The sequence below is a fragment of the Microtus pennsylvanicus genome, chromosome 14, assembly GCF_037038515.1.
Source record: "Microtus pennsylvanicus isolate mMicPen1 chromosome 14, mMicPen1.hap1, whole genome shotgun sequence".
Lineage (NCBI taxonomy): Eukaryota > Metazoa > Chordata > Mammalia > Rodentia > Cricetidae > Microtus > Microtus pennsylvanicus.
This window is the reverse complement of record NC_134592.1, coordinates 54,085,549-54,102,389: the sequence shown is the minus strand read 5'-3', so window position 1 is coordinate 54,102,389 and position 16,841 is coordinate 54,085,549. Positions and strand designations below refer to the sequence as shown.

At 42.2% G+C, this 16,841-nt stretch overlaps 1 pseudogene; it reads right to left on the bottom strand.

Moving 5' to 3' along the window:
• Nucleotides 1-5,175: 5,175 nt before the first annotated feature.
• Nucleotides 5,176-6,375, bottom strand: LOC142834732 (TAR DNA-binding protein 43 pseudogene; annotated as a pseudogene).
• Between the last annotated feature and the right edge of the window lie 10,466 nt (nucleotides 6,376-16,841).

Sequence of the window (16,841 nt, the reverse complement as noted above, 5' to 3'; positions counted from 1 at the left end):
CTTTGTGGGTTTTTTTTTAAACTCTCCCAATTCCAAACCTCACCACTTCTCTGAGTTTAAAATTTATCCTGAAAAGAAGTTAAGATAATTGTGAAAATTATCTTTTAAAAGTGAGTCATTTTATGTGATATTGATTCCGATATTCTTGAAGCTGTTGCACAAATGCTAGATCACTTTATTCATCATTGCTCTTCATTTTGTTAGTTTAAGGTACGCTCTGAAGGCGGTTTGAGGAGTGGGGCATACAGCTCAACGGCAGAGTTTTCCCTAGCATAAATGCCATCCGTTTGATCCTCAGCACAGTAAAAGAGGAGAGGAGGAAAAGAATTTAAGAATGTCCTTATTTGTCCAAAATATATTTTTCTGAAAATCTTTTCCAAGACACTGGCAAATATTGCAATATATGCGTAATTCATACTTTGCTAGAAGGAGAGAAAAATTACATGTTAAAATTATATTAGAAGGCACAGAGTCTTTTTAATAGTGAAAAGCAGAGTGAGATACAATTTGGACGGCCAGCTGTTGAGTCCTCTCTGTTTGCAAAGTTCTTTACACTCCTTCCCATGCCTCTGGCATCACAGATACCACGACCATTCTCCAAATGAAAAGCCGCACCTCTGCTTTCCCCCATAGTTGTTTTCCAACGGTAAGGAGACTATTTCGGTTTCAACAAATACTGCTCAGGTTAATGTTTAGTTTCTTTAACATTACTAACATCTACCACTAAGCCTGAAAGCATCCAAATGATTTTCCTTTCTTGACTTTTGTTACACTAAAGAAAAATCACAAACCAAATTCTAATATAAGTTTAGACAGTCATTTATTCTGAAGAAAAAAAATGACTTTAAGTATGTTTGTGGTATGTCCCTGTCAAAATAGCTATCTTCAACATTATTAATAAGAAATTTTCTTAGTAAAAAAAAATTGAACAAAACATCTATAAATTCCTTTGACCAGCTACCTTATTATCTTACTGTCTCATCATGTATTTCATTTGAATAGCAAGCCTGAGTTTGATAGTCATTTTTTTTAAATTTGGAATGGAGAGAAAGTTAAAAATACAAAATGTGTGTCTAATATATTTAGAAAATGTGTAATGACCAAGCAATACCAAATCAGAGTTATCATTGTTCCTCACCCAAGACCACCACCAGCTCAGCTCCAACCAATTTCTTTTTAAAATCAGTCTAAGAATATCTAACAATGACAGCTCATAGAAAACGTACAAGATCAGGGCAAAGAACGACAGCAAATAGCATCCATGTACACAGCTAACCACCATCAGAAACCACCCTTTCCTGAACCACTTGGAGCCCACTGGGGAGCTCTGCTTTCAAGTTCTCCTGTAAAGTCCAGCAGGAGCTTATTTCATGTGCCCAGCCTGTCAGCTTCAGTTCCTGGTTCCACACTTTAAATCAGTAGCATAAGAACACACGCCATATAGCTTTCACAGCAGTCGCCAGCAGTTGGCAGGGGCGGGGGATGCAAGAATCATTTCATTTAACACATTCAGCTAAAGTAGGTTTTCTAAGAACAAAACTCAAAATCTTCCAATGGATGTGGCTATCCTTTGATGCAAAATAACACTCGTGCATTGTTTGCTGCCATTGCTGTCTGCATTCTCTCTCACGAAAGCCACTGGACCGAGTGACAAACTCATCCCACCAAAAATGTATTGTTAGATGTTTGTCCCTCGAACATGTAGATAGACATTTTGCACCACCAAGTTTCTGCATGCACTCTCTCCTTTGCTTGTTCATGATAGCATTTCAGGCCTTGGCACCACCATCAATCCTACAGCAGACTTCAAAAGTTCAAACAGACTTCTCCTTCCATATCAGGGCTTTGTCTTCATAGCATTGATGTGACTCCATTAAAGAAAGGGCAGTGGATAACAGAACCAACTAACCAGAACTCTTAGGTGCTCAGAGACTGGAGTGACAATCCTGGAGTCTGCATGAAATCTGCCCTAGGTCCTCTACATATATGTTATAGTTGTATAGCTTGGTGTTCTTGTGGAACTCCTAACAACCAGAGTAGGAGCGGCTTCTGACTCTTTTGCCTGCTTTTGAGACCCTTTCTTCCTTCTATGTTGTCTCGTCAAGCCTTAATATGAGGGCATGTGCCTGGTCTTATGTATCTTGTTACGCCATGTTTGGTTGATATCCCCGGGAGCCTGCAGAAGAAGAGTGGGTTTGGGGAAGAGGGGAGGAGGGGGCTGGGATGCCACAAGGATGCCACCATCGAATGCACAGCCTGTGCTGTGTGAAGATGAGTACGTTGATGAGGTCGCATGTAGACGGAAGTTGTCTGCAACAATATTCACAGCACTACTTTCTTTTTTACTTAATTTTTTTTATTTATTTTCAAGATAATCTTATTTTACACACCAATCCCAGTTCCCTCTCCCTCCCATCCTCCCATTCCCTCTACCTTCTTCTACCCATCCCACCCCTCATTCACTCATCAGAGAGGGTGAGGCTTCCCATGGGGAGTCAACAAAGTCTGTCTCATCACATGAGGCAGGACCAAGGCCTTTCCCGCTGTATTGAGACTAAGCAAGGTATCCCTCCATCACCTCTAGTGGCCCTACAAATTGCCCAAGCCACACAACTGTCACCCACATTAGAGGATAACCAGCCTATAGCTCACAACCCCAGAGAAGACAGGAGATAAGGAGAACCCTAAGAGAGATGTATATAGATCCCCCAGGAAGCTTAAGTAGACAAGACCTCTTTAGTAAATTGACTGTGTTGGGGGAGGGGGAGGGTGGTAGGGAAGTGGGGACATGAGAAGGGGAACAGGGAGGAGAACAAGGGGGATCAAAAGGTCAAGTTGGGTGAAAGACAGAGAGGGAGAGGAAGGAAAGAGATACCTTGAAAGACTGAGCCAGTATGGGATTAGCAAGAAATCAGGCACTAAGGAAATCCCCAGGAAGCCACAAGGATGACCTTAGATAAGAATCTAAGCAATAGTAGAGAGGGTACCTTAATTCCCTTCTCCTGTAATCAGATGATGACTACCGTAATTGTCATAAAACCTTCATCCAGTTTTTGCCTGGCAATCTTGTCTCCTTCCAATATCCAGGAGGATAACTATATGTTTTTCTTTGGGTTCTCCTTCTTATTTAGCTTCTCTAGGATCACGAGTTATAGCCTCACTGTCCTTTATTTATGGCTAGAATTCACTTATGAGTGAGTACATACCATAGTCATCTTTTTGGATCTGGGTTACCTCACTCAGGATAGTGTTTTCTATTTCCATCCATTTGCATGCAAAATTCAAGATGTCATTGTTTTTTACTGCTGAGTAGTACTCTAATGCGTACATATTCCATACTTTCTTTATCCATTCTTCCATTGAGGGGCATCTAGGTTGTTTCCAGGTTCTGGCTATTACAAATAATGCTGCTATGAACATAGTTGAACAAATACTTTTGTAGTATGATAGAGCATCTCTTGGGTATATTCCCAAGAGTGGTATTGCTGGATCCTGGTGTAGGTTGATCCCGAATTTCCTAAGAAACCGCCACACTGATTTCCTTGGACTTCCCACAGGGCAGGGAATCCTGACTGCTCTTTGAACTGGAGAGGGAGGGGGAGGGGAGGGGATGGGGTAAGAGGGAGGGAAATGGGAGGAGGAGAGGAGGTGGAAATTTTTAAGTAAAAAAAATTACAAATTCTTTATTTTTAGATTTTTTAAATTTATTTATTTATTAAAGATTTCTGTCTCTTCCCCGCCACCGCCTCCCATTTCCCTCCCCCTCCCCCAATTAAGTCCCCCACCCTCCTCAGCCGAAGGAGAGAGAGCATGAGCAAGGAACTCAGGACCGCAAGGGGTGCACCCACACATTGAGACAACGGGGATGTTCTATTGGGAACTCACCAAGGCCAGCTGGCCTGGGTCTGAAAAAGCCTGGGATAAAACCGGACTCTCTGAAAAATTACAAATTCTGATTTCCAATGGAGCAAGCACTGATCATGCAAATACTTGAAAATAAACACAAGCATTGCAGTGTTCATGGAAAAAAAAAAAAACCCTTCATCCAGTAACTGATGAAGCAGATGCAGAGATCCACAGTGTAGCACTGGGGTAAACTCCTGGAGTCCAGTCATAGAGAGGGAGGAGCAATATTATGAGCAAAGGGCCAAGGCCATGATGGAGAAACCCACAGAAACAGCTGATCCGAGCAAGTGGGAGCTCACTGACCCCAGACTGACAGCTGAGGAACCTGCGTAAGTACAGCACTACTTTCAGTGATGCGTTTCTTCTGCAAACACTTTACATGAGATGGACTGCAGAAATTAAATGAAGTCTTCATATTGTACTTTAGTATATGAAGGAAGACATGAATTAAACAAAACTAAAAGAATCAAACACCATGATTCCTTTATCTCCCAAAAGGAAAGGTTCCGAAGGGGAAAATTCTTAGAATGGGGTTCAAATTAAACTAAGAGAAAAGAATTCACCAGTTCTAACCAATGGTTCCTAATTTAAACCTGCAAAGAATTCGCAAGTCCGATGACAGAGCATCGAGGGGAAACGGGGTCAGTTATGGTGTTGGTTCTTTTTCCAGGCAGGCACGGAGCAGTTTGCTTCCAGTCACTTGTAGTGAGGAGCTGTGGGCCTCTTCCCACAGCCCAGCTCCTGGATGCCTGCTAGCTTATGCCCCGAAATAACAACACACAAACTGTATTCATTTAAACACTGCTTGGCCCATTTCTATCTAGCCTCTTCTAGGCTAATTCTCACGTATTAATTTAGCCCATTTCTAATAATCTGGGTAGCACCACTAGGTGCGCTTACCAGGAAGATTCTAGCCTACATCCAACCTGGGTCGGAGCTTCATCACGTGTGCCTCAGAGAGCAGAGCTATCGCCTGCCCTGGAGAGGGGAGCATGGCCTCTGAGCTCACTTCCTCTTCCTCCCAGCATTCTGTTCTGTTTACTCCTCCCACCTATGTTTTAACCTATGAGGGCCAAGCAGTTTCTTTATTTTTTAACCAATGACCTTCCTCCATCAGTCACTCAATCTTTTCATCCCCTATGGAACAAAACTTGCTTTATCTTTTCCTCGTTTTCTAAAGAAAAATGTCAAAAATGCTTCTGAATCTGTTCCACACGAAAGGAACAAATTGGAAAATGTTTAGCCCATATGTATCTTACAACATACTCATCATAGGCTTAGAAAAATGCAATTCTCACCATTTCTAACCAACCAAAACCCACTGTCTACATTCCCCCAGGCAGAGGAATTACAACCCATGCTTGAGTCAAAACTCCACCAAAATCACTGCCTGACCCTGCATTTGGTGCTGACCCCAACCAAGAGGGACATCAGCACTGCAAATGCTGTTGGAGTTTGGGTCCCTCAGCAAGCTGGCTCTGGTTCTGACTGGTTCTTCTGGCAGGCTAAAATGCCCACCATACCCTAACTACTCTGCAGTGCCTCCAGGGCTGCAGCCATCATTGCTGGGTTGATGATAAAGGTTCCAAAGTTCATTCCTCCACCCATACCACCTTGGTTATTTCCCAAGCCAGCTCCACCCCTTCTAATGTTACCTGATTTCCCAAAGCCTCCTGGATTACCACCCAGTCTTCCACTTCTTTCTGTCTATTGCTATTGTGCTTAGCTTCAGCGTTGGGTATCTGCACGTTGATTCCTTTAACGATCAAATCCTCTCCACAAAGAGGTTGGGCAACCCTATCATTTGTAAACACAGCCAAAGCAGAAGCCCTGGATGGCTTGGAAATAACATCAGACATCTACAACTTCCCGGTGCTGACAGAAGAAACGTTGAAGCTTTTGGACCACGCGTCTTTTGAACAATGCCCAACAAACAATTTTCTGCCTCTTAAGGGCTCATCTGGGCTTTGCTTAGAATCCAGTTTACAGTCACGCCATCGGCTATCTATCAAATAAATATCCTTGTGACATTGCTTTTACATTTTATAAACTGAACAAAGTCAAACCCTTCCAGTTTTAAGATCTCTTTAGACCTGCACCATAGGCCTGTCTCCAGAGCCTTGACACCGTCTGTAAGATCCTGTTTGGTTGTTATCCATGGAGATCTGACACTATTAAATTGGATGCTTTCTGGACTGTTCGCTCTACTTTCATGGCTGAAGAAACACCTTTCTCCTCAATTTCCCCTGTGTTATCTTCTGGATAGTTTACCAGATTTCCCCAGCCAACATCAGGGCATGCAGACTTTCTTCCACCCCTCAGGTACTGAGACACTGGATCCCTGGAGTGCAGACCACATGCCCTGGGAACTGGGCTGCAACTGAGGATGGCAATCCTGGTCCTTGCTCTTTAATGATTTTCAATGGACTCATCATTTTCATCCTCTGTTTCCTGGATACGTTCAGACATCTCTGCTTAGTTCTCTGCTAGATGCTAGAAAGCATAATGAGGAAACTGAGGCAGCAAGCTACTGCTTTGTGTCTGCCCCAATTAACTCTTTATATGCCTATCATTGAAGATATCTCTGCTACTTGTCAGTACTTGATTATATACTGTCATTGCTATTTAAATTCATAATATAGAGCAGGCTTCTTCATGGAAATTATATAGTCACATGGAACAATAAGTTAACAGTTTGAATACTTTTACCTCTTAGACTCTTAATCTGCTTCCCAAGTTTGCATGGCCTTGGGTAAAAGAGAATACCTTTATACTTTTTATTGCCTCGCTGCTCAACAATCTTTCGAAGAATAATTTCAGATGACCGTCTTTACAGCATATGTAAATGCTTATCTCCATTACATCATCCAGTAATGCTTTGATAATAAGTGGTATTAAAAGCATTGTGTGATAATACAGCTATCAGAATAAGCCAGCTATGACCACAGCTCTAGTGGCGAAAGCAGAAGGAATATTAGTTCAAGGGCACCCTGGGCTACTTAGCAAGTAAAGGGCTAGGGAAGTATCTTTGCGGTAGAGTACTCGGGTAGCATATATGAGGTCCTGGGTTAGAACGGTAAGGGCGAAAAGACAAACGTCAAACAAAGCTGCAGGAAAGAGGAGGAAGTATGAACTTCGTAGACGTGAGAAGCAAACAGTTGGACAGTTGTTGAGATAGAGAAATAAATGGGACAGGAAGAATCAAAGGTGATTCCTAATGCTAAGAGCATCACCTTAGAAAATGCTACCGTGTTTGCAAAACTATAGTTATGGAACAGGCAAATAAAAGCTAGGACCTGGAGTATAGGGTGTCAAGTTCTGTGACAGAGCAATCTCCACATGCACAGAGCCCCGAATCCAATCATAGCACCACAGAAAAAGAAATAAAAGTGCATATGACTGTGCTCAGAAAAGTGCAGACAAGTTGTCCTCACCTGTTGACATCCCAGGATATAAAGATGTGCAAAGCAGTTAGAATATGCCAGACTACTTACTGATCATGAGGGGTATTGCCAGATAAAGCCACGTTAGGTAGAACTGCAAACAAAAATATTTGTATGAGCTATTTATTTTGATTGCTACTTATATGTTTCTTAACTTGCAAGAAGTCACATAAAATAACAAAGTCAAACATAGTGCTTCATTAATAAAATCACAGTCTGATAGAATCATAAAAAGTTTGGGGCTGGGCATAGTGGTGGCTCACAGCTTTAATCCCAGCACTCAGGAGGCAGAGACAGGTAGAGTTAGAGCCATCCTGGTCTACACAGTGCGTTCTGGGACAGCCAGGGCTACATAAGGTGACCTTGTCTTGAAAAAGACCCCTTCCCCCAAAAAGAAGTTGTTTGCTGAACTATGGTGATGAGAGAAGCTAAAAGATAAGAAAACCAATTGTAAGGTGTCCAGGACTTAACCAATACATCAATCATTTAATAGTTACAAAATAATTCATGCACAGTATAAGGAAAAACGATGTTCCTGGAGTAAATTTTTATTCTGTTCATATTTTGAACAGATTTTGGTTTTGTTACATTTAATTTTTTTTTTCGAGACAGGGTTTCTCTGTAGCTTTGGCGCCTCCTGGAACTAGCTCTTGTAGACCAGGATGGCCTTGAACTCACAGAGATCCTCCTGCCTCTGCCTCCCGAGTGCTGGGATTAAAGGCGTGCGCCACCACCACCACTGCTTGCCTACATTTAGAAATTTTTTATTTCTTGTGCAAGTATATCTTACAGAGAGGATTAAAAGAAAGAGATAATAGGGGAATTGTCTCAGCTACTTCTATTATTGGCAAAACACGGTGACCAAGACAGTCTATAAAAGAACGTATTTAATTGGGTTTATGGTTTCAGACGGTTAAAGTCCATGGTGGCAGAGCAAAGGCAAGGTGGCAGGAAAAGGTGAAAATTGCATCTTGATCAAAGAGTAGGAAGCAGAGATAAAGTGCTAGGTATTATATGAGTCATCTTCGGAAACTTCAAAGCCCACCCCCAGTGACTCACCTCCTCCAACAAGGCCACACCTCCTAATCCACCAACTGGGGACCAAGTATTCAAATGCATTAGCCTATGGGGGCCATCCTCATTCAGATACCGCAGGCATATTTCCGATGGATAATAATTAAGTCAGTTGCATACCTGATGCTAGCTATACAAAGTTAAATAGGACAGTGTCTCACCTCATGCCGTCTAATCATGAAAGAGTAATAGCCGTAGATAGCTATAATGCAGTGGGGTGGGCGCTATAATAGTTACAGGTTCAGAGAGTCTTAGCAGAGCAAGTGAAATGGGATCTTACTGTCCCTCTCAGCTTCAGGAAGGCTTCCCCGAGGAGACGGTGTGCAAGCTGAGTTCCTGTAGGGTTTTAATTAAGGAGACCTTGGTAACTTTCATCAGAATGATTTCTGCTGAAACACAAGACAAAATCCAGATGTAGTGAGCCAAGAGGTGAATGTAGAAATTGAGACAGTAGATAGAGACAATTTTCCCCAGGAAATTACTTTCAAACTGTTCTGAGAAGATTTAATAATGAATTTTATATTGCATATTACAATTACACACCGATGGTAGGAATGCTCCTTCTTTTTCTCCTGGGTGTTAGTGAATAATTGCTTTCCATTTACACAATGTCAGTGACACGAATCTTTTCCGAATGATCTTATCCTTGAAAGAAAGCTTATAGCTGCACCTTTGCATTACACACATCTCTCTTTCCCAGTTGTTCTTTGCTCCTTTTCACACCTTGGACTTTCACGGTCTGTGTTACCAAGCACCCCTTTGTACCTGGTGGTTGTACTATAGCTTCCTCCTAGAAACGATCCACGAAACTCCAGTGACTTCAGTTTCCAATCCTTGCTGCACGTGTCGCCTTTAAACACAGAATCCTGTGGCACACTGCCTTTCCATTTTCTCCTCTCCCGGGAGACATAGGAAAAGTCTAACACTACCTAACGAACGTCCGCGTCTTCTCTAATCTTCCGGTGACATCTTACTATTTGCCAGCAATCTTCATCTTAAAATGTCTGTCTGGCCAGGAAGATGGCTCAGTGCTCCTGGGCCCTGATAACTTGGTGAAATCCCTGGAACCCACATGGTGGAAGGAGAGAATAGAGTCCTGATGCCCTTGCATGTACTGTGGCGTGTGCACAATCACACAGCTACACACAGCATAGAAGCACAGAAGGAACTGACGTCCTAGCTCACCTTAGAACATTCCGTTTGTTCACTTTCAGCAATGATCCACCATAGCCACCCCCAGCTCCCCAACCTCACTGGCAGCAGCTTTGATACTGTATGGAATTTAGGTCATTGCCCACCTATTTTCAACTACTGTAGTAGGTTGACTCAAATGCGTACTCAATCTGACTTTTTCATTTCCGTGCGACCCCCTCCTTTTTTGCCTTTCATTGAAGATAGATTTGTTCTCATTTAGTATCTCCTGATTACAGTTGCCCCTCCCTCTACTCCTCCCAGTTCCTTCTCACCTCCCCTTCTATTCAGATTCACTCTCTTTCCGTCTCTCTCTAGAGGACTAACAGGCTTCAGTGGAAAACATTAGGATACAACAAAAATTATCACAGTGGAGTTGGACAGGACAAAAAAACATAAGAAAGAGTCCAAAAGAAGGCAGAAGAGACCCATTCATTTAAACACTCAGGACTCTCATAAAAACACTAAAAACAGACCCGGTACAGCCCTGTGCAGCCTGTCTATGCTGCCTCAGTCTCCATGAGTTCAAATGAGCGTTGGAGATGCTCCATTTTAACATTGTCTAATCCAAACTCTAGACTTTATCTGTGCAGGAGCTGCATTACACATGTGATGTTTACATGCACGATGATATTAATATGTGCTTTTCTGCCCTTTAGGTAACACTGATATACTAGATTAAGTAGTACCAAGATGTTAAACTCCTCTAGAGGAACAATATATTACCAGATGGTCTTTAATGAATAATTAACCAAAGTTTACATGAAAATAAAATTCTATCATAACCGTGACCTCAAATATATACAAATACATAAAATATGGATTTTTTTAAAAAGTGCACTGTAAACTTGAATACATAGTAATTAAGAGGACCTCATAGAAATAGCCGGGACTTGCTGACTTGAGAATAGAACATGAAGCTGTGTTTTGCTTCTGGTGATAACACATTTGCAGAGTCCGCGTGACTCAGGCTCTGAGAACTGCTGTGAAGCCCAAACATGACACAGAGTAGAATCCAAAGCCTAGAGTGTCTGGGACAGGGAGTTCCCGAGAGGCTGAAGATACACTGGGGCGAGCCGGCTGTGATCTTCCACCGTGGGCATTTGCTGATTCAAGGATTGAGATGTGTACCATTCCTTAGTTTGTAGCAATCTCTAGCCTGGGACTACTGAAAATGGAGTTCGGATTAAGTCCAGCAACTATAACAGGAGACAGAAGCACCGAAAGTATTATAGAGGGTATTTCCTGTGCCATTTTCTTTCTAGAACACTGAGTAGTCTCTGAGAGGTTAAAATTGCCTTACAAAGCTCAGAGAAGCAAACACTGAGAAAGAAAAGGCTAAGAATGTAGTTGCTAGTCCCGCGGAACAAAGGAGATGGAAACTGGAAGTCTCATCAAAGAGAAACACATCATTTTTATTTAGATCTTAGAATAGCTATGCTCAGTGAGGAAGGTAAATTAATTATAACTAGGCCAGCCTTAACTACAGGGTGAGTGTCTCAAACTCATCCACAGCTAATTTAAATCTCTTTAGACAATGCCACCTACAGTCACTACTGGTTTTCCACAGTCAACATTTTTTATTAAATTAAAAATACCTAAGAATGTCAAGAAATAAATTTCTCCACTAAAAGTCAAGAGAAAAAAATAAAAGAGAAATAGAAATAGATGCAGATACAGATATTTTAGTTATCAGATTCAGACTTTTTTTGGAAACCTTAGACTCAAAAAAGGAAAAAAAAAGACCAAGGCCTGAGGACATAATTCAGTAGGTATAGTACTTGTCTACTGTGCACGAGGCCCTGGGATGGATCCAGTTCATGGCATAAAGGGGCATAATGGTGCACACTGTAGTGCCAGCACTTGGGAGACAGCAGGAGGACTGGGAGCTCAGAGTCATTCTCAGTTATATAGAGAATTTGAGGCCAGCCAGTGATCTCAGAGATCCCTGCCTCAAAAATATATGTCTCTCGCGGATAGAGAGCTGAACCGGCAGCTACATGCACAGCCCGTGCAGAAGACCCGAGTGCAGTTGCTAGCACCCACTTTCCGTATCACAGCTGGACATCTGCATGTAACTCCAGCTCCAGGAGATCTCATACATCTGGCCTAATCTCAGCATTTGGCAAGCGGAGACAAAAGGACCCTGAGTCTGAGGCCAGCTTGAGCCTGTTTCAGACAATAACAACAAGAATACCTGCCGAGACTTCAGTAGATCGTTTTAGTAGCAGATGAGAACCAGTTAAAGCGAGAGAGGCCACTGGGGCCAGTCAATCAAAGAGAAAAAAGAGAACGGAAAAATCTAGGAAACATCAAATATGTGTGGGGCGTGCTATAAGGTTTATTGTGTGTATGGCTGGAGTCTGAATTCAGAGAAGTCTGAGCTAGCCTCTGCATGTGGAGTGATACCACCTAGGAAATCCCTCAAACCCATTAAACACATGACACCGATCCAAGAAACTGGAAAGCACAGAACATACCCTAGCAAAACGGCTCCAACGTACATGAGTTTCACAGCTCATAGAGTTGGGGGAGGAACAGCAGGTCACTTGTATCCTGGACCTTGCTCCGAAGAGGAGGGACTGTCTGTCACTCAGAAACAGATGTGTAGCACCTGCCTCAGACTGAGATGCCAGCCAGAACGCTGACGGCCCCTGTCCTGTTCCCCATCAGGAAGTTTTCCTCTAGCACCTGGTAACATCCATACTGCTGGGGGAGGAGCAAGATCATGCAAACCAACTTCCTGCTCTGTTGTCCTGGAGAACCTGCTAGAATCTGAGGGAGGGGCTGGGAAACTGAGGAAAAAGTCCTTCAGCATTCCAGACCTCACACTAAGCACATAGTGGCAGTCCAGACCACACTGGAGGAATTTCAAGTGTGCTGTGCCCTGAAAATTACTACGGCAACAATCAAAAGCCATTCACCTCAAATACTCACTAAATTGACTAAGATTCCAAACTAAGAGCCTGACAGAAAGAAGGGAATTCATATCTGGTCTATTTACCTCGGGCTTTAATTTTCACTATATATAACATGTGTTATTGAATGTGTTAAGAGATGGGAATACACTAAACAAAAAAATCCATGCAAAAAAAAAGTCATCAGAACTGGATCCAGAGATGACTAAAACATTATAAGTACCATTAACTTGAATAAGAGGGAAAAAACTCAAGTAAGACTTAAATACAAAATAGTAAGACTATCAGCTGACTTATCAAAACAAAATAGCATATTTTAAGTTCTATGAATAAAAAGACACCAACCACCTAGAATTTAATATCCAGGGCTTCATTGGAATCATGATAATACAAGGAGGAATGAGCTATGGTTGGGAAAAAAAGAATGAGATAAGTGTGACCTTGTCAAAAAATATAATGCATGAAATAAAAGGAACATTTTGCTCAAGACATAGTCATTGCAATTAAAAGTCAATTGGTAGAAGCCAGGTGTGGCGGCATACACCTTTAATCCCAGCCCTGGAGATAGAGAAGCAGGTGGATCTCTGTGCATTTGAGGGCAGCCTGGTCTACAGAGAAAGATGTAGGACAACCAGGGTGGTTACACAGTGAAACCCTGTCTCGAAAAAACAAAACTAAACTAAGAAGAAGAAGAAGAAGAAGGAGGAGGAGGAGGAGGAGGAGGAGGAGGAGGAGGAGGAGGAGGAGAAGAAGAAGAAGAAGAAGAAGAAGAAGAAGAAGAAGAAGAAGAAGAAGAAGAAGAAGAAGAAGAAGAAGAAGAAGAAGAAAGTCACCTGTCACCTGTTGGGATCAAAAGAAATAGTTCAGTAACTTGAGGGACATGCCCATTCAAATGCTTGCTTGGTGTTGAGATGTCCACTATTTCCTAAAGGAACTACCCAATCGTTGGCTTCATCTGGATTGCATCCTATGATCCACTGATTTCCACCCTTTGCACCTCATTCTGCCCTCTGTGAATGTGAAAAGGCTGTCCCTCGGGTATGCCTAAAGTAACCATGTGATCCTCCTTTAACAGGAATGTTCCTTCTGTGGCAGACATTCCCAGACTCTTCTTCAGCAGTCAAGGTTTCGTTCCCACCCACACCTAGACTCTTCTAAGCACACCTCACTGTGTGTTTCTCAAACAAGTCCTGTGATCTGGTAGGGACATATACATTCTCATCTTAGGCTACAGCACAGGAGGGCGTTTTTCTTTCTTGTGGAGGGAATTCCTATTGTTTACTCACATATTACTATGGAAGCTTCAGTCTTGAAAGCCTAGGTCTTGCTTGTATTCACTGAAAGCTTTCATTTTGAATGTTAGCCTTGAAATGATATGCCAGTTCTGATAAGAGTTGACCAAAAAAAGAGCTGGAGGCGTTTTTAATAGCGAACCTTGGTGTGGCCAGAAACTGGGTTTCAAATAGCAATTAAGGTGAGGCTGTAGGTGGAGTAGTGGGAAATGTTGGCAAGGACACACTAATCAATTGCAGATATATGTAGTGGGAAATGTTGGCAAGGACACACTGATCAATTGCAGATAGATGAGGGGTGACTCAATGGTGAAAATGATTTTAAATTTCTGAATGACTAAGAGAATAAAATAAATAAAAATTAGGAAGTGTGCCTAGTTATTGAAAAATGCTTTTAAGTATGTGGGTTAGCCCTCAAAATACTATGTAGACAAGTATAAAAATAAATTGGGGGTTCTTATTTTGAAAAAAATGAGTATGGACTGTCAGGTAGCTCTGTGGAGGCACAAGCTATGAAACAAAGGAGCGAAGACCTTGCCAGTGTCCCCTAGCATGGATACGCTGACAGTTGAGTGTGTGGGTTTAATTGCTTGTTGAAAGAAAGAGAGACCACACACCAAGAAAGCTGGGCATTTCCACTTAAGGGTGTCCATACAGGACTGAGGTTTGCGGTCAGTGACCGGTCGAAAGTTCAGAGCATAAACTTCGAGTTGGAAGCTTTGGGGATGCAGCAGTTGGGTTTCTTCATAAACCTTAACTTGGGAACAAAAAGTTGAAAATGAAGCTAAAATTATAGATTGCAAAGAATCAGGAGTTGTTAATTTGGGGTGGTGGAATATTTACTATTTTGTGGTTTCCCTGGGGGTACCTTGTTCTTACCTGGGATTAGACCAAAGATTACAAAGTGTTCTTGTTTTTTGTTTTGTTTTGTTTTGTCTGAGTCTTCTGTGCTTACAGAGTGGCCTCATCCAGTACTGGTGTTTGGAAAAATCATTTGTTGGCTGAGTGGTCCCTGGAGAGGAGACAGGACTCCTCTATCTAGATTTAATGGAGTCTGTATTGGTATAGAAGTAGAAATAGCCAACTCAAAACAGGGAAACTGGAGGGACAGACCACAGGTGGAATAATTTTTCTTATCAATGAAGTTAAAAACGTGATCCTCTCCAGAGGTTAGTGTCAGCCAAGACATTTTTTGGTGGCTCCTAAAACGACACTGTCTTCTACTAAGTCACCCACTGTGATAAATTAAAAAGAGCCACTTTTGCTGTGTATCATGAATTTGCCAAGGATTCAGGCCGGCGCATCCTTTTAGTCTCTGAAAAATGGAATACATCACCATCCTTTGATGAGTGGTACAAACAAATCTTTTACTCGGAATATTGGGCTGGGTTAAATAGTACTTAATACAAATAATTTTTTACCTTTGTTTTATCTTTGGAAGTGCATCTCTCAGGAGAAAAATATTGGCATTTCCAAAGCTAAATAGGCCATCAGCAAGGGACCATCACCATCCATAAGACAGAATCCTTCCATAGCCAGAGCAAAGGAAATCAACAGTCCCATCTGCCATGAGAGGGAAAGTGGGCTCCCCCATCCTCTGGAATTCTGTTTACAAGTGTCTAAATTGCTAGATACTTGGCTCATTCCTGGCATTAGGTGTGACGAAGAGACAACTCACTCAGCTGCAGCATGTCGGCGGCAGCAGATTCTGTGCATGCTCTAGCCAATGCTCTTGGAGCATCAAAAGGAGATGAAGCCTGATTAACCATTTTGAAATCTATCGGATGAGGAGAAGTCCTTACAAAACAACTTTTATACGCTTTAATTAAAAACGTGTTCCGGCAGCTCAGAGCTGAATGGGCTTCAGGGGGAGCAGGGCTGAGCCGGTTGCTATGACGACACCAAATCTTTTCACGCCAGGCCCTTCCTCAACACACTGACTGGCTATCCCCGACCGCTAATTTGTTTCTGTGCCATCTTTCACTCCATGGGTCTGTCCCCTGGCCTGGGAGGTTGCAGGAGGCTACATGCCTTCTGATGTCTTTGCTGTGGGACTTCTCCCTTGCTTGGAGCCTCCTGTTCTTGACCCTCACCCTTTTCTATGCTCTGTTCCTTTTAAAAACAGGTTACTCCTGAGCTTAAGAATACTTTATTATTTCCACCACAGTACAGCAATCACTGTTTACTGCCCCTTGTTACAAATCCAATTTACTAAATCATGAGTGTAGCTGAAAAGAATGATACCGAGTTCAACAGCTTTTACGTTTCCAGCCACTGGCTGCCCATATCTTGAGGGATGCTTTGCTCATACATTAAAGTCAAGTTGTGCTTTCTCTTTCTTTAAAAGATTTTTTTATGTGTTTTAGTGTTTGCCTGTATGTCTATTTGTGTACCACATGGGTGCTGGGAACCAAACTTTGGTCTTCTGCAAGAACAAGTGCTCTTTTCTCCTGAGTCTTCTCTAGCCCCAAGTTGTCTTACTCTTAAAATTTCAGCTTATCCCACAAACAGCACCATCTGTGAAGCCAGACATGGTGACACACATCTATAGTCCCAATACTTGTATGTCTGAGGGGGGCGAATTCTGAGTTTGAGGACAGTCTGTGATATATAGTGAAAAACCGAAAGTAAACAAATACTTAAAAGTCTGTGTTGAACACAGACGCTAGTGGGTGGAAGAGTGGGGTTGCCTTCCTTTATCTTAGCAGGCTTTAAAATTGGGCTCGGCATACAGGAAGTTCAGCAGTTCTTCACAGTCCTATTTACAAGGTAGAATTAAGAAATGGGTAGGACCGGCCCCTCTTAGGACTCAGCAGCTAACTCAAGGAAGCTAACATCTTTACATTCTTATATATTTTTTCTACAGCTTCTAAATGTTGCTCTTTGAGTCATCAGAGGTCTTGCAACCTTTCACTTTGGTTGTAATTCCAATTTAATCTACTACCTATTCTGTTATCTATGATGACGTGGTGAGCGCAGTGTAATGGAGATCATTTCTTAGCATTCCTAATTTTCTC